Source organism: Mustela lutreola, chromosome 6, assembly GCF_030435805.1.
Source record: "Mustela lutreola isolate mMusLut2 chromosome 6, mMusLut2.pri, whole genome shotgun sequence".
In the NCBI taxonomy this organism is placed as follows: domain Eukaryota; kingdom Metazoa; phylum Chordata; class Mammalia; order Carnivora; family Mustelidae; genus Mustela; species Mustela lutreola.
The window spans coordinates 61,692,142-61,716,479 of NC_081295.1; the positions used below are offsets into that span (position 1 = coordinate 61,692,142).

General features: G+C 33.8%; 1 long non-coding RNA gene across 1 annotated transcript in view; it reads left to right on the forward strand.

Moving 5' to 3' along the window:
- The window catches only part of LOC131833146 (uncharacterized), a 93,888-nt gene extending 71,859 nt beyond the window's left edge, over positions 1–22,029 (forward strand). The window contains exon 3 of the long non-coding RNA XR_009354339.1: positions 21,326–22,029. This is a non-coding gene — a long non-coding RNA (uncharacterized LOC131833146). The remainder of the gene's footprint in view (positions 1–21,325) is intronic.
- Positions 22,030–24,338: the final 2,309 nt, after the last annotated feature.

The window sequence follows — 24,338 nt, forward strand, 5'->3', positions numbered from 1 at the left end:
GTCTTCTCATTCAGTTCAGTGATATTGGTCATTAGTGTCTTTACTCTTTGTCAGAGTTGCTAGGAGTTTGTCAATTTTATTAACTGTTCCAGAGAAACTGTTTTTGTTTTCAAAGACTTTCTCTTTTGACCACCAACTTCTCTTCCTCCCCCTTCTACCCCTCCTTCCTTTTCTTCAGCATTAATTTGTGCTTTATTATTGTCTTCCTTCTGTTTTTGCTTTGGGTATATATATATTTTTTAGATTTTATTTATTTGATGGACAGAGATCACAAGTAGGCAGAGAGGCAGGCAGAGAGAGGGGGTGAGCAGAGAGCCCCATGTGGGGCTTGATCCCAGGACCCCGGGATCATGACCTGAGCCAAAGGCAGAGGCTTTAACCCACTGAGCCACCCAGGTGCCCAGCTTTGGGTATATTTTTATCATATTTTCTTAATTTCTTAAAATAGAAATTTAGATTCTTCTTTTGAGATCTTTGTTCTTTTCTAATAGAAGCATCTAGGCTATAAATTTTCCTTTAAGGGCCCATTTACCTGAACTTTACAAATGACATTGCACTTTCATTTTCATTCTACTTAACTTTTTAAAAAAAATTCCCTTAAGATTAGCTCTCTAAGGTGCCTGTGTTGCTCAGTGAGTTAAGCCTGTGCCTTCGGCTCAGGTCATGATCTCAGGGTTCTGGGATCAAGGCTTGCATCGGGCTCACTGCTTAGCAGGGAGTCTACTTCCCTCTTTCTCTGCCTACTTGTGATCTCTTTCTGTCAAATAAATAAAATCTTTAAAAAAAAAAAAAAAAAAAAGACTAGCTCTCTAACTCAGATTCTATCAGTTTTCTAGGCTGCCACAACAAAATACCATGGACTGCAGGGTTTAAACAATAGAGATTTATTTTCTCATTGTTCCAGAGTTCAGAGTCCAAAATCAAGGCGACAGGTAGGATTGGTTTTCCTGAAGATTCTGTTCTTAGCTCACAGATGGCCACCCTCTTGTTGCTTCTTCATATGGTTGTCCCTCTGTGCAAGGAAAGCTCTCATATCTCTCCCTGTATTCAAATCTCTTTATATAAGGACATCAGTCAGAGTCTATTAGAATCCACCATATTTGTTCTCATTTTAATTTAACTGCCTCTTTAAATCACTATCTCTGTATACCATCATATTCAGAGGTACTGGGGGTTAGGGCTTCAACATGTAAACTTTGAGAAAATACAGTTCAATCCATGATTATGGATTATTTAGAATTGTGTTATTTAAGTTTCAAAAAATAGACATTTTCTTTCTGTTTTTATTTCTGATTGAATTCATTTAGTCCCATTATAGTCATAAAATAAACTTCATATGATTTTATTACTTTAAATATATTGTCTTATAATTCCAGATATGGTTCGTATTGGTGAATGTTCCATGTAAACTTGAGGAGAATGTGTATTCTGCTGTTTTGGAGAACTATTCTATCTTTGTCAATCAGATACTATTGTTTGATTGTGTTGTTCTATAATCTCTGCTGATTTTCTGTTTAGTGATTCTATTAATTACCAAGAGAGAGGTATTCTTGTTTTCAATAATGATTATGACTTTTTCTTTTCCTCTTCTTATTTCTCTTGGTTTCTATCACGTATTTTGAAATCTTTGGTGAGTATACATGGGATTACTGTCTTATTAATCCTTTTATCAAAAGCTATCATTAATCTTATAATTAAATAATGTCTTTCTTTATTCTTGGTAATTTCTTTGTGCCCTAAAATACTTTTCCTCCAGTACTAAATAAAATCACTCTAGTTTTCTTTTGATTTTTTAGTTTCTTCCCCACCCTTTTATTTTGAAGCTACCTATATCTTCAAATGTGTATTTGAAGTGAGTTTATGGTAGACAGTATAAAATGGTATAACTCAAAACATCTGTTTTATGAATCTCTTTGTTTAAATTAGCATGTGTAGACAATTTACATTTAATGCAATTATTGATATGTTTGAATTTAGATCTATCATTTTACTGTTTGTTTTCTTCATTGTGTGTTTATTTTCTGTATCCCATTTACTGCCTTCTATGGGCTATCTGAACATTTTTAAATATTCCATTTTTCCTTATCACTTGTTATTTTTAGTATTTAAGTATGTATAATCATTTTAATGACTGTTCCAGAGATGACAGATTTCATGCTTACCTTTTCACATTCTATTTAGAACCAGAATTTTACTTTTATTGAGATGTAGAATTGCCAATACATAGAATCCTTTGCCCTCCCCCCTTTAAGCTAAATTTATCTTATATATTGCATCTTCATACATTGAAAACTCCGTAAGACAATATTATTTTGCTTTTAACTGTCAAACACATTTTAGAGTCGTCAAAAAAAAAAAGAATAGTTTACAGTATTTAACTTAGATCTTTATAGTATCTTTTTATTTTCACTCATTGCTAACATTCTAGATTCCATCTTTTATAATTTCTTTTCTATTTTGAGAACTTTCTTTAGCCATTCTTTTAGGGTACATCTGTTGACAATGAATTGTCTTAGTTTTCCTTCAACTGAAACTGTCTTAATTTTACTTTCATTCTTGAAAAGTATTTTCACTGGTTATAGAATTTGGGTGGCAACACTAATAACTTCCTTTAATTTTGGCAATTTTTTCTTCTTTTATCTGCCTTTTTATTTGCATTCTAATATTGTTCTATGAGGGTAATGTCTGCTCTAAAAAAAAAAAAAGAGACACAGTATATTTATTTTAAACCAGAATATTTTATGTATTTTATCTGAAGAATCTTTATGTTTTCAGAAATTTCAGTGGACTGATTTAGTAAACTGATGGCGGATAGCAGTTAGGATACACTGGGTACAGTTTACATCATGAAGCAGTCAGAAGGAGCACAGTGAATATGGAGGACAGCCAGACCCACAAACCACTTCTTGTCACCCAAGAGCTACTGATTTACTGCAGAATGGAAATTTCTTTCAGACAAGGCAGAATGTTTTTAAGCAATATTATGATGAAAAATTATAACAGGTGGGTTTGGCTTTCTAAGTTCCAAGTGATTTTTAACTCTTGTGTGAGACTATCTTTAGAAAAGAATTTAGCAACATGAGTATCATTGTTGAATCATTGCATTGATCATACTAACTGGATGTAGACTTAAGGTTACAAACTCTCCCAATATCTAGAGTTAAAAATTTAATTCCCCAAAATGAGAAAATTATTCTCATATTTCCATATACTCAATGATATACAGTATGTGAAATATACAGTATGTGAAATACTGTAAATTGTTTTATTTTAATAAAATGACTCCAATTTATTTGACTTCCAATTAGAGTTCAATGGATTGCGTGAAAATTTATGTCAAAGAAATATGAACAATCATGTTAATAGGCAGGTGTCTACCATGACTCATAAGGAAAAGTAGGGCAATATAGTAGTAAGAGTACCAGATTACAAATCACTGGTCATGAGTTCTAGCACAGTGTCCTTGGCTACAATCTAGCTGCTGATCTCAGTCAAGCCTTTCCACTCAGCATATAAGCATGCTCAAGGCTCAAAACAAAACAAAACAAAACAAAAACAACGTGAACAATGAGAACACTAAATCTCCTCTTAATACTTGAGCTCTCTCTAAGCACTTCCCAATTTCTCCTCATTCCTTTCACACTCTAGTTTTGCAAAAAACTAATTGACACCGTTATACTACACTTTCACTTTCCTCAAGCTTCATTGAAGTCTGTCTTCTGAGTTAATTATACAAAGCAACTTAGATTAATTCTTTCTGTAGATCCTCATTCTCTTTTGTATGTAATTATGCATTCTTCACAAATTAAATTTTTATTCCCCATTTTCAACCCTTTACCTACTCCTCTAATCTTACTGAACTAGTCAGGACCTTCACTAAAATGTCAACTCAAAGTTGTAATAGTGCACACCCTTGTTTGATTCCCTGTTTTAAAGAGAATATTTATAATTTTCTTTTTTTTTTTTAAGATTTTATTTATTTATTTGACAGAGAGATCACAAGTAGGCAGAGCAGCAGGCAGAGAGAGAGGGGGAAGCAGGCTCCCCACTGAGCAGAGAGCCTGATGTAAGGCTCGGCTTGATCCCAGGACCACAGGACCATGACCTGAGCTGAAGGCAGAGGCTTAACCCACTGAGCCACCCAAGCACCCCAATATTTCTAATTTTCAACATTAACAATGATGTGTAGGTTTTGGTGACAACTGTTACAAGGATAAGAAAGTCTACTAATCTTAAAGTTTGTACCATATGTAGATGTGGAATTTTATCAACTGCCTTTATTGCATTTCTAATATCATCCTTTTTTTTCTCCTTTAATTAGCAAAAGTTGTCAATTATTTTTGTAGAATTTCTAAAATTAATCAATACTTGTACAAACCTAAGCATAATAATATATACCCATCACTCTTTTTTAGTTTACATCACTAGATTTAGATTGTTTCTATTTCATTTATGGTTTAGAATAAATGTACATGAGCAATTTTGAGTTGTAATTGTCCATTCTTGAACTGTACTTGACTGGTTTTGTTATCTTTAAAGGATGATTTGGGGAATATTCTCTCCACAAAAATTTGTATAACTTGGCTATGAGATACCCCTTCAAACTTGTTAGACTTGTCTATAAAGCAGTTTGACTTTATTTTCTTTCTGGAAAAAAAAATGGTATCTTCAATTCAATCTTTCAATTTTTCTTCCACTTTTAGTTATATTTCCTGGATTTTGACAATTACACCTAAAGTTTCAGATTTATTGATATAAATTACCTTATTAACTTCCTAAATGGTGCTGTAATTATAATTATACCCTCAGTTAATTTCCAATAGGATTTATCAGTATCCCCCACCTTTTACTCTCCCCCTCATCAGTATTGCCCCAGTTTCTACTTCTATCTTTGCTAACAACTAACGTTTTACTTTGTTGTCGTATCTTTGAAGTTTTTCATCATTTTTTAATTTGTATCTCTATCTTTTTTCTTTTGAATTTTTTCTGACTTCTTGAGTTGAAAACTTACATCATTCAATTTTCAATTTTAGAAAATTATTTTTCTTCCAAACACATCTAACACAAGAGGAATTTCCTTGAAGAACCACCTTTTCTGAGTCCAAAGTTTCATTTCGTATTTTTATTAAAATTCAAAGTAAGGTTTGATTTCCATTATGATTTCTTCTTGACTTCATGATTATTTATTGGTAATCTCCAAACACATGGAGATAGTTTTGTATGATATCTTTTTATTGGCATCCTACTTTTTTTTTTTTTTTTACTGTGCTTTTTAAAATTTTTTTTTTTCTCAACATAGCACTTACCCTCCCTAATGTCCATCACCTACATATTTTTTTAAAATTTATTTCATTCACTGTTTTGATTTCATAGAATATGGCTGTTATGACTATGTAGAACTTAAAAAACATATGTATTTGCTAATTGTTGGTTGCTGGGTTATATATATCTACTGAATAAAACTATTTCACCATGTTGTTCAAGTCTTAAGTATCTTCTTAGACCAATCACAAATAAGAAAGTTACATTGAAGTCTTTAAGTATAATAATGGATTTTTTAAAATTTTTTGCATTAATTCTATAGAATATAGTTTAATATAACTTGAGGCAATTTTATTATGCGATTATTAGTTTAGAGATGTCAAAAATGTTATTATTATATAGTGAAATATTCTATGTTTCCCCACTTTCCTTTGATGAGAATTTTCTTGGTATATCTTCCTTTCATTTTACTTCTAATTTCGGATTTTTATGTTTTAGACCTCTAATAAATAGTATTTGGATGTATTTTTAAAATCTGACAACCTCTGGCCTTAAACTGGTGAGTTTCAACAATTTACATTAATTACAATGGTCAGTTTACATTTCTCTTACCTTACTTTTTGTTTTCTTTTATGGAACTCTTTCTTTGCTCTTTCTCCCCTCTTCTGTTGCCTTGTTAGGTTTGCTTTAGGGGCATTTCATTTCTATTTTTTTCTTTTTCTCAATTGGAAATTTTACAGCCTAATTTTTTAATTGTAATGGTACCTTTGAATATTATAATGAATATTTAAAAATGAACAATATTTTTATATCACTTAGCAACATAAGGAGTTGAAACATTTCTTACTCCAATTACTCCTCTCCAAATTCACATGATTTTTATGTTCTGCATTATTGTTCTGTCTTTTCTTAGCTCAATAATGTTAGCCATGACTTTGACTATAACCTTATACAGTTTGCTAAGATCTACTTAAATGTTCACCAATTTATTTTCTGAGGTTATTTCCCTATATTTCAGTATCCTAATGTAGGATAACTTGTATGTATACCTGAGGAGCATTCTTATGGTATTCTTACAGTAATACCTGTTAATGATCTGTTGTTGATAGTCTTTCAATTTGTATTTATCTCTATGTCCTTAATTTCCTTTTGTTCTTAAAAGATTCTTGTGGCTATTAAATAGAGAATTCTAGGCTAATTGTTACTTTTTCTCAATATTTTGAAGAAAGTGTAATTGTATTTTATGGCTCTATTGTGGATGTTGTAAAGACTTCTATTAGCATGTTGTTTTCCCAGTTGTTTCATTTATTGCTCTCTCATTATTCTTTTAAATATCTTCTTTTTCCTGTAAGGTACTTTATTTTTACTAAAATGTGCCTGAGTCTAAGTATTTTTTTGTTTGATATATATATTGGTCTGGAAATGTCTCAGAAATTAGTTCTTCAAATATTACTCTTTTCTCTTCACTCTATTTCTTCCTTTGAGAATTCCAATTAAATAAATAATAGAAATTTCTGTTGACTTTCATCATACCTTTCCTATTTTTCAATTCCTTATCATTGTCCTGTACTCTTAATATTTCTGGCATCATTGCCTCTTCAGCTGGAGTTATTTGTTTTTATCTCATTTATTAAGTCTGTATTTGTATTTCAATACTGAATATTTTTATTATATGCTCTTTATGGTTTTGTTTTATATTTCTCTGGCCATTTATTTATTAGCATTCTTCTGCTTGATAATCCATTTATTTATTTCATTTGACTTTTAGTACTTTAGGCAGGCAACTTCATTTTGTAATATTCTTGAAATCTAAATCAGTTTTTTTTTTCTGCTGAATCTCATTGAAGGTGACTTATTTTCCTATATGTGTATGGAATTTTATTTGTAAACTTGGATTTTGAACTCTGGGAGAATTGGGGGTCTAAATTGAAGCTGTTTCTCTACAGCTAGTCCAGCTAGGATTGGAGAATAAGCATAGAGCATGCTGTTAATCTCCCTTGGAGTATCAAGTTTACTGTGAAATCATTATCAAACCTTGTTCATTGGGTTGATGCTGATATTGATATGTGCTTTCAGGGCAACCAGAATATTGCTTTAGCTTAAGGTTCTCAGATGGTGTCAACTTACAAGTTTTGTTTGTTCAGGGAGAGTATATTCCTTACTTCTTATAGATCCAGCAATACATTAAAGGTATGCTTTATGCATTTGTAAATAAAGTATCCCCTGGGTCACTGGCCTGCTATACTTCCAAAGCAAACACACACACACACACACACACACACACGTGTACACACATGCACACACAAATACACACACATACAGAAACACAGAAAGAATGAGAATGTGAGACTATGTTGTAGCCTAAGGAGATTGGCACTTTTTTGTTTTTTCTCTTTGCAATGACCTGAGCCTCCAGCCTTCTTCCTTCTCCCTCAGCCCCCCAAGCACACACATGTACACCTCACCCTCCTGGACACTGAATAGTCCTTAACATATTTCCAGACCTCTCTCACTACCTATATAGTCCTACTATGGTATGTTCTCATTGTATCTTTTCCTCATAACATGCAAAACTACTGTAATTAGATAAATGTTATAAAAATGGGAGCTCTTTTATCTCTTTAACATCACTAACAGTGAGCAGCACAGCTCCTCTCTCCATAAATATTATTAAGCAAATAACTCAAAGGAAGTGCTCAGAGAAATGTAACTTACCACAACAGGTAGGGTGGTCCACCAGGACCAAATTTGATCATATTAAATTGGATGAATATATTGAATTTGAAAATTCTTCTTGTTATTGAATGTATAAAATACATTTAAGTTCGAAAATACCTGGAAAGCCAATATTATTTAAAACCTAATTTTGACCAGCTTAACTGTACTTGAAACTGTGAAGTCAGATGTAAAAGGCCATATTCAGGCCATTTTGTAAAATATTCAAAAGGTTCATATCTTCTTTATATATTGCTTGAATATATCTCCTAGAGAAATAGATACCTGATTTGTAGAGATTTAATAAATAACAGACATAAATAGTTACTATAAATAATAACACTGATTATCCCGTGTAATCAAACCCTTCACCTACTGAGATATGCACTGTGTTTATGCAGATCAGCTGTAGGCCTTTCATCCATGAAATTATAGAATGTATAATGTGATGGGCCATGATATATTCACTGTAATTGCTTATTTATAAAAAGAGCTATCAACAGCCCACTTTAAATAAATTCAAAAATCACCGTAGGGCATTTAGAAATGAATATTTTATATGACATTTTAAAAAGATTACGAGCATTCCTTTGAACAGTAAAATTAATAGCTGTTTGGCTGTTTAAACTCATCCAGTGTAGATTCAGGATAATAGCTTATAAACTGTAATTACTGTATTTGTGTTTTAATTAGAAATAACCATCTACTTTTCTAGTAATGCAAATTTTTTACCTAAAATATGAATAAAAGGAAAACAAATTAATAAGTGTTAAATTTTCTCATGGGTCTTTTGAAAATAAAGTATGTTCTATTAGTAACTCTATCTGCAGGCTTATCTATTGCCTACCTACACATCTATACTTTTTGCCACAGTAAATACGTCTATATTACACAGCAAAAAATATCAAACTTTTTGATCCTCAAATTTAATTTTGAAAGTCTAAAGCTTTTAATATACTCAGAAACAATCATTATTTTGTCTTTAATCTTTAGCATAAATGAATTTAACACTAGTTTGAGATACATTATAAAGCTTGAGGTAGCTGTCAGAGACACAAATTTCTAAAATCAAGGGGAGGAAACCTCAAGAATAATGATCTTGGTCCCAGATCAGCTAAAGGATACTGTATTACAGAATCATTCACAATAGACAGAGGAGAAAGGACACAATTAAGATCTATGAAATTCTGAACAATGGGAATACGATGAAATAATTCATCTCATCTTGATTGAATAGCTTCAGAAGACCACAAAGTTATCTGCATATTCCCCTTCAATCTCTGAACAAAAATTATTTGCCATACATTCTTTTGTACATGACTCTTCCATGTTGACATTAGAAATCATTCAAATAGTGCCAAACTTTCCGTTTAAATTTTTAAGATTTCTGTTCATTTTAGGTCATAATCTTATACATAGGAACTTGCTTATCACTCTTAGCAGTAAACCAAGTGTGTGCTATGAATATAAATAGAGGTGTCTGAGGACCTTGTTTAGTTGTAAAACAGCTTTCTACTTTAGGGAAGCTTTGGAGGCTTTCTCTTCTGAGAAATTATCGATGTATTTCCTCCAAAACTAAGGGAAGTTATGGTGAAGCATCAAGTTTATACTGTCAAGATAGATTAAGAAAAGTAACCTGGAGAGAATGATCAAATTTATACTATTTAATACTACCATTTTAAAACTAACACTGAAGATAAAAGATGAAGATAAAGTGAATATGCACTCTGAGAAACATGAAACGGACATTAACTTTCTGCGAATCGAGAAAGAAGAGTATTGGGCTTGGGATCCATTTACATGAGACACATAACTTTTTTTCATAGGAAATACAACAGAACTGTAAGCTGTATAGGGCTGTAATGGTTAAACTTATTTATCTAGGAACTTCAAAAATGATAGTAAGGATCGAGACAACTAAAGGTAAAAAGATGTACAGAGACAAGGACTTTTGAAACATGTGCAGGCATTAGCTGTTAAACGATAGTATAAACTAAACCTTTCTAGATACCAGTCAGTAATGAAAGTCTCAAGTCCTTAGGTGATATAAAGGTTTAAAAGACTTTCAGAACTCTGGAGAAATGGACTGATGAATGCTTGGGACCTCAGTTGTCTGAGTCCCCTTTGTCCCTATCCCCATCCCATTCAGGGTTACTTGGTGAATTTTGGATTTGGCCTATCTATATGGGAGAAGAGAGGAAGGAAAAAAATAATTTCTCCCCTAAAGTGAATTCCTCAGTATGAGTTTAGATAAAAAGAAGGAAAGAATCTGTGTCTGAGTCTGATCAAATACTAGAAGTCTCCCAAAATATTTATAGAGGCATTAAAAATATTTGTAGAGGCATTTAGAAATAGTTAATGTCAAGGAAGATTAAGAATTTAATGGGTAGAACTTTCTTCAAACAAATTTAAAAAAATCAGTAGAATGATTAAGTTATAAATAAGCCAATGATTCCAGGGCAGAATGTTTAAGTTATGAATAAACCACTGATTCCAGGACTCTCAAAATGGCTAAACAATAAATGAAGTGACTTTCGAAATAACACTGAGATAATTAAATTTATTCACAGGGGACACAAATAAGGAAAAATCTTGTATTTATATATAAAATTTGTAAAAAAAAATAAAAAGTTTCTATAAAAAGATACAATTGCACAAAAAGGGTATATTTGGAATTACTACTTACAACTTAAGGATGTAATAAATATATATTCAGGTACTAAATGTGAACTTAGATGTCCAAAGAAAGTTTGTATCTATCTTTGGTTTGAGAAAGCTCTATCTGTTCAAACATGGATATAAGAATTCACAAGTGTTCTCTGCTTGTAATGACAAAATATAAACTGGGAAAAAAATGAGCTTAGTAGTTTCATGGAAAGTTGCCAGCAGTGGAATTTTAAAAATCACCTATATAATAATGACTTTTCCCAAACAGTGTATTTGTATAATAATGATTTTAGGAATAGTGTAATGAAGATCCTTAAAAAATTAGGAGTTAAAAATAAGTCATCAGAAAGAAAAACAAGTACATTTAAAATATGTTTCTTTGTTATAAAAAATACAGTCATTACAATAAAAATATATTTTAAATTCAGGTATTGTACCATCTCATGATATTTATTATTATTATTCAATTCCTTGTTACTTCATTATTTAAAAAAAACATAATTTTAATGGATATATTTTACTCAATTGACTGGTTATACCATAACATGAGTGACACTCTACCTTCAAGTCATTTGGTTGTTTCCAAAGTTTTATTATTAAAAGTATAGTGTTCCTACAGATTTTTAATATTTAAGAATGTTTGTTTAGGAAATATCCCCAGAGGTGAAATAGCATGTCAATAATTATAAGCATTTGTTATGAATATAGCTAAAATATTTCCAAAAAGTTTATGACAATGTAAAATGCCATGAGCAATGTATGAGAGTAGCAGTTGTACCATAGTTTAGAATATCATATTTCCACATTAACTGTGAAAAAATGAAAATTGGAATCTTATTTTGATTTTCAGAGTTTTTAAACTATAAAAGTAAATGTGATTAAAATGTGTCATCAGTTAATGATTTCATAAAAGATACTATCTTCTTTTACTGAGTACTTTTATTCTTAGACTAAACTACCATGGTAAAGTGGTAGAGAGCTACATTTCTATAATTCTTCCAACTACTGCAGTAGTAGTCGTAAAAGAAACACTGGGATTGCACTGTAATAATTTGTTTTCATTCTCTTGTATATATAAGGTTATTTTGTTGTTGTTTATTTGTTTGTTTTTAATTTAAAACTACTGGTAGTAAGCTGAATACTTACCACCTAAACATACGCAGTCTCAAGACCCAGAACGTGTAAATGTTACCTTATTAGGAAAAAAAGTTTTTGCAGATGTGATAAAATTAAGATTATTTTGGATTATTCCAGTCAGCTCTAAATCCAGTTTGTCATTCCTTACAAAACTGAGCAGAAGGAGATTTGATTCACACAGAAAAGACAAAAATAATGAGACCAGGGAGGCAGAGACTGGCTTGGTGTGACCACAAGTCAAGCAAAGCTGGCAGCCACCAGAATCTGGAAGAGGCAAGGAACAGATTTCCCTATAAATCTTCAGAAAGAGCACAGTCCTGTCAACACCTTGATTTTGGCTCAACAAAAATGATTTTAGACTTCTGTCTTCCAGGAACTGTGAGAGAAAAAAAATTTTTGGAGTTTTAAGTGATCAAGTTTGTGGTGTTTGTTAGAATAGCCACAAGGAGCTAATTCACTAGTTACTGTCACTCATAAAACCTTGGACAAATTCAGGCTTGTCTACCATTTATTGTGTTAAAATTTGAATCCAGAAGATATTGCATTTATTTATCTATCTATTTATTTATTTATTTAAAGATTTTATTTATTTGTTTGACAGACAGAGATCACAAGTAGGCAGAGAGGCAGGCAGAGAGAGAGGAGGAAGCACGCTCCCTGCGGAGCAGAGAGCCCGATGCGGGGCTCCATCCCAGGACCCTGAAATCATGGCCTGAGCCAAAGGCAGAGGCTTAACCCACTGAGCCACCCAGGCGCCCCAGAATTTATTTTTTTTAATGTAGTACCTGATGTTCAACTTTTGATGAAGTATTGACATTAGTTGTTTTTGTTTAAGCCCAGGAAACATCACTATAAGACTTCAGATCTAATATTATACAACAGCCAGGCAAGATAAACACAAAATTGCTCACCTTGCATTAAATGGCAAAAAGCATATGCAATCTTTCAAAGCAATTTCAAAATGAAAACAAACAAACAACACACTTAAACATGGATGTGTGAACACACACACTTTGCATCTTAATATGACGGGATTTTAAAATTCTGTATCATGGATCATGGATTTAAAAATGTTCGTTGTTTAAAAATGTAAACTTGTCATAAATATTTACTTTATAGAGTTTATACATTGTTTTATGTTACATTAACACCTTTTATGTAATCTATTAAAATCATTCCCTTTACCACAAAAATACACTGCATATTTTTCTACTTAAAGTAATTAGGACATTTTCTAATGCAGACAAAGATTTTATTAGGAAAGAAAATGAAAACTTCATAATTTTTACAAGAAGGTACTCTTTTGGATTCATTTATCTTCCATATAAGGAATTTCTGTAGTTTGATGCTCTGAAATATGTCAGTAGCAAGACTTGTAGAAAGAGTACTACATGAGGCATGTGAAAGTCTGTGTTTCTAGCTCTGATTTTGATACTGGTTACATGCAACCTGAGCAACCTCAGTTGTTGGAATTTCTGCTTGAGATGTATAAAACACAGACACCCTATTGTCTACTTAGAGCATTAATACAAGTAGGCTAGTATCTAAGACCATTTTCAAAACTGTAATGGATTCTGCAAAAATAAATATTATTATGATGAGGTACTAATAATTGTATACTTGGATAATCACCCAGCAATTAATTGTTATGTAAGACAGTGACCATTTTGCTTATAAAATGAAGTAGCACACATACCATATTTTTAAAAAACATTTAAATGGATCTCCTCTCATGTGCATAGCATTGGTGCTGTTGTGGAAAAATATCTCAGCATGCCATTCTCAAAAAACTTTCTCAGAATTACATGGATAAAGTGGTATTCTAAAACTTTACTTTTTGACATGTCAGTATACCATCACTGATAAAACATAATTTTAAATCTAGTAATAAAGTTATATGGATTTAAAATCTCTCTAAGATAATAAATGGAATCATGTTATGCCAAATGATTTTTATTCTTAATTTAGTGGAAAATTCATTTCTAGTTTTTGTTTTGTTTTGTTTGTTTTGTTTTAGATCTTCCACAGCAAATATCACAAAGTAAAAACAGTGTTTACTCTTCCAGAAATGACCCTGATCTAGATTACACCATGGTATACTCTCACTTGCTTCAGGTCTTGACACATTTGTCTCATTCCCAACAAAGACTTGCTTTATTCTATCTAAATAAGTTCTCCATCCCTGATACCCACGTCTTCCTTTATTGCTTTATATTATTTTTTTTCTTTTTTGGTCACCAACTAACATACTTTATATTTTTACCTCGTTATCTGCATTGTATGTTGTGTGTCTTCTCTTACTAGAATGCAATATTCACAGAGGCAGACTTCTTTATTAAAGATTAGTCTTTTTTTTTTTAAGATTAGTCTTTTTATATGCCAACACCCAAGACATACAATGGTGTTGAGAGCCAAATAGCTTTGAATAAATGAATCAATGAATATCTGTGTGACTGAATAAATAAATGGAGAGTAGAAATTTTATATATAATAGAATAACCATATTATAGTATTATTTTACTAATAAAGATCTAAATGGATCTCAACTATGCTTACCTTAACATAGAGAGAGATAAAGACAAGAGTGATGTAAGGATAAGAGTAATGTGCCGACGACAGTGACAAAATAAATACCAAGTGATTCTCCTATGGGAGGTCGTAATATTTCCTTCTCTTCCCTTCCTTGTGTATCTGAGATGTCGTAGATATCACGATTTTTTCTTAATAAAGAAATAACCAGAGATGTAAATTGCAACAAGAATACAATAAAATAAAGTAAAAGTAAAAATATTTGTATTATTTTAAATGAAATGTATCATTTTGTTAAGAAAACAAGAGTTTATATATAAATGTTCATTAGAGTTCTAACAGTATGCATGTAATGTAAATGTAAATGACCAAATTTATAAGAAATGGAGAAAGATAAACTGGGGAGAAAATTCTGGAAATTTTTGTTTTGTGTGTGTGCCTTATTTCAATTTTACCCTGTTTGTTTGGAAAATATATACTTTATTTCAGCCTATTTAGTAAGTACCCTAGCAACTGTGTCATGTATTTTTAACTTATAAAAATCTAATGTTAATCTGATTTTAGCCAAATTTTGGATAGTCTAAGAAACATATTTAGAGATAAACAAAACTCATTTTACCATCTTTCCAACACGTATGATATTGGTGTTATATGTCTATTTTTAATTCCATATATTTAATGTCCAATGAGATATTTTTTTTATTTTTTTAAAGATTTTATTTATTTATTTGACAGAGAGAGAGGTTACAAGTAGGCAGAGAGAAGGAGGAAGTAGTCTTCTTGCTGAGCAGAGAGCCTGATGCAGGGTTCAGTCTTAGGACCTTGAGATCATGACCTGAGCCAAAGGCAGAGGCTTAACCCACTGAAACACTCAGTGCCCCCAAATGAGATATTTAATGTTATTACCTTATATATCCAAAGCTCACCTGGATTTACCCTCATTTTGAGTATTTGTTTTTTATTTTGCTAAAAGTGCTGATAAAATGAAAAGTGAGTCTATACAAATGAATAAAAAGATAATTTTTCTTCTGCTCAACTTGTTTTTGTTTTATTGCCTTAAAATATGTTGATTCAAACCTCTTTCCTTAGGAAACACTGATTGCTACAGAATTCTACATGCCAGCAAGTTTTTTCAGCATACTGGCAGTATTCTTTGACGGTTTCTGGCCTCCACTGTTGTTACAGAAAGTCAGTTGGCCTTTGAAATTTGTATTTTTTTTTTTCCTTAGATGTTCTCAAGGTATTTCTGTCTTGATTTTTGTAGTTTGACAGTTATATTTCTAGTCATATTTTTCTTTCTTTCTTTGATTTTTTAGACATCTTGATTGTATAAATTGGTATTTTCTAAAAAATCTGTAAAAATCTCATTTAAATCTGGAATTTGTGTTCTTTGCTCCAATATCTCTTCCTTTTTGTAAATCAATTAAATATATGTTAGAATTTTTCACTATAGATACCTTTTCTCCTAACTGGAATTCTGTATTTTTGTCTTTTTTCTATTTAAAGATTTATCTTTCAAAGTAGTTTTAGATTCACAGCAAAATTAAGAAGAAGGTACAGAGAGTTCCCCTACATACACTGGCCCCAACATGCATAGCTTCCCCCGTTATTAATGTCCCCACCAGAATGGCACACTTGTATAATTGATGAGCTTATATTGGCAAATCATTATCACCAAAAATCCATAGGTTCCATTATGGTTCACTTTTGGTGTTGTACATTCTAGGGGCTTGAACAAATAATATATTATAGTACCATATGGAGTATTTTCCCTGCCCTAAAAATCCCCTGTGTTCAGCCTGTTAGTCATCCCTCCCACTCTGGAAACCACTGATCTTTTTTATCATCCATGATTTTGCCTTTTCCAGAATGTTGTATTGTTGGAATCATATAGTGTATAGCCTTTGCAGATTGGCTTCATTACTTAATAATATGCATTTAAGTTTCTTCCTTGTCTTTTTATGGCTTCATAGCTCATTTCTTTTTTAGCACTGAATAGTACATTGTCAGGGACTACCCCCAGGTTGTTATCATATCACCTAATTAAGGATGTCTTGGTTGCTTTCAAGTTCTGGTAAATAAGAATAAAACTTCTATAAACTTCACTGTGTAGGTTGCTTAATGTACATTGGTATATACCATATACTTCAACCCCTTTGGGTATATAACAAGAAGTACAGTTGGAAGATTGAATGTCTAGAGTATGCTTAGTTTGATAAAAAAGCACCAAATTGTCTTCCAAAATAGGTGTACCATTTTGAATTCCCCACCTGCAATGAATGAAAGTTTCTGTTTCTTCACACATTGTCGCCAGTATTTAGTGTTGTCAGTGTTCCAGATCTGAAGAATTCAAGTAGTGGTAACTTGTTTTAATTTGCATTTCCCTGATGACTTGATTTGGAGTCTCCTCTTTATCCTGATATGCCATCCTTATATCTTCTTCGGTAAGATATCTGTTAATATCTTTGGTATATTTTTAATTGGGTTGTGTGTCTTATTTTTGTTTAGTTTTGAGAGTTCTTTTTATATTGTGAATAACAGTCCTGTACCAGATGTATCTTTTGCAAATATTTTCTCCCCATAAGAGGCTTGTTTTCTCATTCTCTTGATGTACTTTTTGTTCTTTGCTAGCTTCAAGCTACATTCTGAACATTTCTTACTGACCTATTATACGGTTTCTTATTTCTCTCCCTAGCTATTTCTAATCGGGACTGACATCTACCTATTGACTGAAAATTACTGTCATTTTATTTTCCATTATTAGAATTTCTCTTTGGTTCCTTTTTTAATCTACTTTCCATGTTTCTCAAAAAAAAAAAAGTTAAGATTTGCTTTTATTTCTTAAACCATAGAATTTTTTTTTATAGTCTCTGTGTGATGCATTCAATATATATTTTATCAACAATGGTTATTTTCTCTGTTTTATTTTCTATGTCTCACCCATGGTATCTGTTTCCATAAGAGTCTGGTTATCTTTGCCTGTTGGAGTCATTTATTTTATTTTGAAATATATTTTAGGATTAAAATACATAAAATATGTTCTAGGAGTAAAATGGTTAATACAGTTCACTTCCCCTTCAGGAAAAATAATCTTTTGTTTTTGTGAGGGGACTGGAGATGTTACTGGTGTCACTTTAATTCATTTTTGAGGCTTAATAATTCCTTCACCTAATAGAGATGCAAAAGTGAGCAACACGCACAGACTCACTGCAGGTATCTCTTCGACCTATAGGATCATCCCTTTGTGTTCATAGCTTAATGTCCCAGTTTAACTCACAAAGCAAATTCAAATTAGTGTATTTTATAAATAAGGTTTTCAACTTCCATAAATTTCAGGCCCCAATTTTCACTTTGTAGCTGATGAGGCCACTAAAATTACATTTCATCTCCACAGTTTTTTCTTACTAATTGGCAAATTCCCTTAAAGGACACACAACTTTGTTTGCTGTTTCCTCCCTAAGATTTTGACTTCAAAATATTGTTAACTCTTCAGTGCTCTTAAACTGATTTTTAAAAATTATTTCATTCAGCTCTTAGTACTTCCAAGTCGGAAGGCTGGTCTTAATCACCTGGCCCATCATTATAAGTAGAATCTGTTTAATAGAAAGGCTGCTTGTTATCAATATATTCACACATGTACACTATAAAATATATTTTAGAGAAGTTGACATACAAATGCAGATATTTAGATAAATGTGCATGCACATAATGAATATATAAATAGAATATAAATATAAATAAACTATTTCAAATTGATTTATTTTTTAATTATCTGTCTGTTCTAGAAAATGAGGGGATAATTCAACTTCTTCTAACCATACCAAGCAAGAAACCCAATCTACCATCTAGGAGGTTATTATATTGCTTTATAGCTGATAAATGTGTATAAATATTCTATTTCATTTTATTTCTTTTACTTTGGATTGAAAGGAGCAGTGGAATTCTCTAAAACTAAATAAGTTAAATATTTTAATGAATATCAATTACTTTTTTTCTAAGATTTTATTTATTTATTTAACAGACAGATCACAAGTAGGCAGAGAGGCAGGCAGGGGTGGGAGGGAGCAGGGTCCCCAATGAGCAGAGAGCCTGATGCAGGCCTCCATCCCAGGGCTCAATTCGAGGACCCTGGGATCATGACCTGAATAGAGGGTTTAACCCACTGAGCTACTCAGGCACCCCAACATTCTACAAATGTTTGCCCAAGACCTTTGTAAAACCTTCCTTGACATCCTGTTTGTGTTCCCATAGACTTTTGTTTATACTTCTGTTTTAATATTTTTACATTATTTTAATTGCTTGTTTACATTTATGGCTTCTGATCTAGAATATAAGACCTATGTGTTTTAATTTCCTTTGTGTCATGATTTTATTTTCATATCTACCTCAGTGACTGGCAAATAGAATGCACTTAATAAATGCTTAGCAAGTGAATTTTGAAAGCGAGATGTGGTCATAAATATGGAAACAACAGATAGTAACAATGCATAGTTTCTTTCTGAAAGGACTTCCTAATATAACAGAGGAGATAAACATTACTCAACATGTTTAGAGAAGCATGAACTTCTTGGCATATAACTGTTGATAATAATTTCTGATGATTGTTTCTATTTCCTTTTTCCTTGGTGTTAGTCATGATCTTTCCCTTTTCATTCAGAATTTTATTGATTTGGGTCCTCTCTCTTTTCTTTTTGATAAGTTTGGTCAATGGTTTATTGATCTTATTGATTCTCTCAAAAAAAAAAAAAACTAGCTCCTGTTTTTGTTGATGTGTTCTACTATATCTCTAGTTTCTATCTCATTGATCTCTGCTCTAATCTTGATTATTTCCCTTCTTGTGTGTGGAGTTGGCTTAATTTGTTGTTGATTCTCAGTTCTTTAAGGTGTAAAGAGAGCTGGTGTATTTTGGATTCTTCTTCTTCTTCTTCTTCTTCTTCTTCTTCTTCTTCTTCTTCTTCTTCTTTTTTGAGGGAGCTTGGATGGCTATGTATTTCCCCCTTAGGACCACCTTTGCTATATTCCATAGGTTTTTGGACCTAAGTGTCTTCATTCTCATTGATTTCCATGAATTAAGTTCTTATTTGATTTCCTGGTTGATCCAAACATTCTTAAGCAAGGTGGTCTTTAGCTTCCAGGTGTTTGAATTCCTTCCAAACTTTTTCTTATGGTTTGATTCCAGTTTCACAGCATTGTGGTCTGAGAATATGCAGGGAATAATCTCAATCTTTTGGTATCAGTTGAGTCTTGATTTGTGACCCAGTATGTGGTCTATTCTAGAGAAAGTTCATGTGCACTTGAGAAGAATGTGTATTCTCTTGTTTTAGGGTGGAATGTTCTGTATTTATCTATGAAGTCCATCTGGTCCAATGTGACATTCAATGTTCTTGTTTCTTTATTGATTTTCTGCTTGGATGATCTATCTATTACTGAGAGAGGCATGTTAAGATCCCCTGTTATTAATGTATTCATATCAATATGACTCTTCATCTTGATTTACAGTTGTCTTATGTAGTTGGCTGCTTCTGTGTTGGGGGCATAAATATTTACAATTGTTAGATATTCTTGGTGGATAGACCCTTTAAGAACAATATAGTGTCCTTCTTTATCTCTGACTACAGTCTTTGGTTTAAAATCTAATTGATCTGATATGAGAATTGCTACCCCAGCCTTCTTTTGAGACCCATTGGTATGAAAGATGTTTCTCTATCCCTCCACTTTCAGTCTGGATGTATCCTTAGATTCAAAATGGGTTTCTTGTAGACAACATATAGATGGTCCCTGTCATTTTATCCAATCTGTGACCCTATGGCATTTTATGGGAGCATTTAGGCCCTTCATGTTGAGAGTGATTATTGAGAGATACATTTTTATTGACATAGTGTTGCCTGTGAAGTCCTTCTTTCTATACATTGTCTCCATAAATTTCTGTTCTATGACACTCTTGGGTTCTTTCCTCTTTTATAGAAACCCCCTTAATATTTCTTGTAGTGCCAGCTTGGTGGTCACACACTTTTAAACCTTGCCAGTCTTGGAAGCTCTTTATCTCTCCATCTATTTTGAATGTCAGTCTTGCTAGATAAAGTATTCTTGGTAGCATGTGATTTTCATTTAGTGCCCTGAGTACATCTTGCCAGCCCTTTCTGACTTGCCAGGTTTCTGTAGATAGGTCTGATGTTATTGTGATGGGCCTTCCTCTGTGCATAAGGAATCTCTTCCCCCTAGATGCTTTCAAGAGCTCCTGTCTAAAATTATGATTTCTCAGTCTCACAATCAGGTGTCTTATGGTCTTCCTAGATTCTGTGATCTTGGGGGGAGTCCTTTTTGTCTCTAGGACACAAATGCTGATTCCTTTCTCCAGATTGGGAAGATTTTCATGAAGAATTTGTTCAACTATATCCTCTGGTCTACTTTCTTTCTCCTACCCCTCAGGGATTCCAATAATTCTGACATTGGAACATTTCATGGTATCATATAACACAAATTATAGGAGAATATTTCATCAGATTTAAAAGAAGATGAGAATGGAGGCATAGATTTGGAAGTTTTAAACATATACTTGACACTTCTATGTGTGGAAGTAGATGAAATTTCCTTTATAGAGAATGTAGAAGGAGATAAAAATATAAACACAATGTCTTAAAAATACCAACCCATAATGGTTTGTCAGAGGCAGGCCCCTGGCCTCTGCCATTAAAAGATGGTGCCTGGCTAGTTGCCAGGTTAGGATTGCCTCCTGAGACTAAGCGGAACGCCCAAAGAGGAAGTAAACAACATTGGTTGCTAGTGAAGTTGTTTATTTAGGTGCACAGCCTGATTCGCTCCCTCCTGTACCCTGCTCGCTGATTGGTCATGTAAGCATACATAAGTGTGTAGACTTGCAGAAATAAGGAGAGAGAAGATGCATCTGAACTGAGGCTTCTTGTCGTCCTTGCGGGTCGAGGGCGACAAATGGTGCCGAAACCCGGGAACTAAATAAAGCAATCTTGCAAGGGGGTCTGTATGTGTTTTTCCACAGGAAAAGGAGGCTCCAATTTGGATCCCAGAGTGGCTGGTGCGTGCAGCCTTGCCTCCAAACACCATTCATGATGCTGAAGATGCTGATGATAACTCTGGGGATGCTATACCTCCTGCGGCAGACTCAAGCCAGAGAGCTGTGAGCAGTGATTAAAGCATGGCTATATCCTTTACCAGTGACTAACTCTTCTCTCATATTCCCTCCTCTCCCTTTGATGCATGGCAGGTCTGTAACTTGCTAGGAGCATGTACTGATATCTCAGCAGTGTCCATGTTAAATGGTGGCAAATTCCTCAACTGTTCTTATAAACAAAATGACTCTAGTACCTTTGAGACAACAGTTAATGTGTCTTGTCCCAATAATATTACTTATCAGCCCACTCCCATATGCGTCTCGCCACCATTCCTTTTCCTCGTAACAAATGCTAGTGAGCTGAATGATATGTTGAATTGCACTAAGAATTGCTATCTTTCCCAGTGCTGGAATGTCACGGCCTTCAAGCTGGCTGTAATTATGCATATCCCTACCCATGTTCCTATCCCAGTTTCCATTCCAGAGGACAAGTTACCGGTGGTGCTATCCAGAAAGAAGAGAGATTTTGGTATCACAGCCGCCGTTGTGACAGCTTTGGCTATATCTACAGCAGCTGCCATGGCAGCAGCAATCTCGCTTGCTGCAACTATACCCACTGTGGAAGCTGTGAACACCCTTGCAGAAGGAACAGTGGCTGCCCTTCAAACACAGACTCAGATCAATGCGCATCTACAAGCAGGAATCCTGATAGTCAACCAGAGAGTATATTTGGTTCAAGAACAAGTGGACATATTGGGGGCCCTATTGGGACTGGGATGTATAGCACCCTTCCCGGCAATTTGTGTAACTCCCATAGCCTATACTAATATGAGTGACTTACAGAATGTCTCCCGACAGCTCTCCCAATACTTGCGGGGGAATTAGTCCACAGAATTCCAAAACTATACTCAGCACCTGCTACTAGGCATAATAAGGATAAATAACACCAGAGTGTTGCAACCCTCCCAGAGATAATCAAAACATTGCAAGATGTGTTAACCTTTACGAAACAATGGGCTAGCATAATTGGTCTGATGATAATCCGCGTAGTGGGCTTGATTCTGCTAGTAAGGAAACTGCAAATTTGGAGGCGACAGCAACATAAGCAACAGCAAGCCATCGTGCAGGCCTTGTTAGCCATCGAGGCTGGAACATCCCCCCAAGTGTGGCTAAGTATGCTGGATCAATAGTCAACGACGGGTAAGATTGGTGGGGGAAATATACCAACCTAAGACAAGACGCAGATCATTGATATCTGCCGTCTGATGATGGGTAAGGATATTCCCCGCCACTGACAACCTAAGACACGCACGATCCCTGCCATAAAAGAAAAAAGGGGGAGATGTCAGAGGCAGGCCCCTGGCCAGGGCGGCCTCCGCCAGGGCTAGTTGCCAGGCTAGGATTGCCTCGTGAGACTAAGCGGAACACCCAAAGAGGAAGTAAACAGCATTGGTTGCTAGTGAAGTTGTTTGTTTAGGTGCACAGCCTGATTTGCTCCCTCCTGTACCCTGCTCGCTGATTGGTCATGTAAGCGTATATAAGTGTGTAGACTTGCGGAAATAAGGAGAGAGAAGATGCGTCTGAACTGGGGCTTCTTGTCGTCCTTGCGGGTCGAGGGCGACAATGGTTGAAGAGAGGGAAAGGTCAGTGTGAAAGTTGGAAAATAGAGAAAAATCATGGCGTGCCTTGGTGGCTCAGTCATTAAGCATCAACCTTTGGCTCAGGTTATGATCCCAGTGTCCTGGGATTGAGCCCCACATCAGGCTCCCTCCTCGGTGGGAAGCCTGCTTCTCCCACTCCCCCCGCTAGTATTCCTTCTCTCACTGTGTGTCTCTCTGTCAAATAAATAAACTAAAATCTTAAAGAAGAAAAATCATGTCTTTAAATGAGGGGAGTAGAAATACAATGGAATGCTACTCAGCCATAAAAACTAGTGATATTGTATTATTTGTAACAACATGGGTTTACCTAGAGAGAATTATGCTAAGTGAAGTAGGTCTGACAGAAAAAGGCAAATACAATATGATCACACTCACATATGTAATTTAAGAAATAAAGCAAATGCACACAGAAAGAGAAAAACAAAACTGCAGACTCTTTTTTTTTTTTTTAAAGATTTAATTTATTTATCAGAGAGAGAGAGCGGGAGAGAGCGAGCACAGGCAGACAGAATGGCAGGCAGAGGCAGAGGGAGAAGCAGGCTCCCCGCTGAGCAAGGAGCCCGATGTGGGACTCGATCCCATGACGCCGGGATCATGACCTGAGCCAAAGGCAGCTGCCCAACCAACTGAGCCACCCAGGTGTCCCAAAACTGCAGACTCTTAAAGACAGACCAAATTGGTGGTTTCCAGGAGGGGGGGTGGGACGGCGGTGGGCTAAATAGATAAAGGGAATTATAAGGTGCAAACTAGTTACAAAATTAGAAATAGAGATGAAAAGTATGGCATAGGGAATATAGTCAATAAGATGGTGATAACATTGTTTGGTGACAGATGGTGACTACACTTATCATGGTGAGCACTGAGTAATGTACAGAATTGTTGTACACTTGAAACTAATATAACACTATATGTTAATTATACTTCAATAGAAGCAAACAAACAAAACAAAACAAAACAAAAACCTTTGGTTGTCAAAATGACTCTATAGCAATGTAAGTTTTGCATATAAGAACTGTTTTGCCTTGTAATTTTAAATTAAATTCATTAAAAAATGTCATCAAGTCTGCAGTAAAATCTAATTTACAAAGCCATTCAGTGCTGCATAGTAGTGGTTTAAAATAGTTTTTTTAAAAAGGGAATACAAAGTTTAACAACAATGCAAAATGAAACAGAGACCAAGGTTCAAGAATAGTTATTAAAGTAATCAATATTTTTATATTGGTTGCATTACAGTTTAAAGAATATGGTAAATACTTTCAACAACTCAAGGAGATGTTGAT